Consider the following 721-nt stretch of genomic DNA (forward strand, 5'->3'; position numbering starts at 1 on the left):
GACAGATTGCTTTCCCAGAATTCGCTCAGCTAATGGAGAAAAATCCACCCTGATCTAAGCTGGCTCCAGCAGTTTCTCAGAAATATTAATGTCTCAAGCTCTTATGGCTTTAATAAAGTAAAATATAATGTATTACAATGGAAAAAAAATTCCCCATTTCTTTTCTTCTGGCACTTGGTGCAGCTGATAGCTACAGTATTTGTTTCAAGCAGAGCATGCCGAGCTAATTATATTTCTTCTAAACACTGTTGATTTCTTGATTGCTAATGTGGTATTTGAGAGTCAGTGATTCTTAAATGTCAGCTTAAGAATCCATCTTTACCAGTCTGAACCCCTAAATGCAGATCTTGTTTTACCAATATTCCCAATAAAGAATTACTCTACTGCTTGTCTGGCAAGTGAGACAAATAAAAATTTCCAAAGGCAGTATGTTTTTTTCTGCACCACATTTAATTGGTGGGAGCATGGAGACACAGAAACATTTTCATTAATGCTTCATTATTAATCAGTAAAAGATGGATGCAACACTTGAGGGAAGCACTGAATGGTGAATTCCCTAATCAATTTACCGTAGCTTCCTTTGCCCTATTAGTGTGAATGTTGCACACTGTGAATGTGCTCCTCCCTTAATGTGCTCTTTATGAAAAGGGAAAAAATCCCTGTAACTGAATAAATCTAAACTGGTTGGTAAACAAACACAAATGATATTATTTTTCTTGAT

Source organism: Corvus moneduloides, chromosome 8, assembly GCF_009650955.1.
Source record: "Corvus moneduloides isolate bCorMon1 chromosome 8, bCorMon1.pri, whole genome shotgun sequence".
Classification (NCBI taxonomy): Eukaryota; Metazoa; Chordata; class Aves; order Passeriformes; family Corvidae; genus Corvus; species Corvus moneduloides.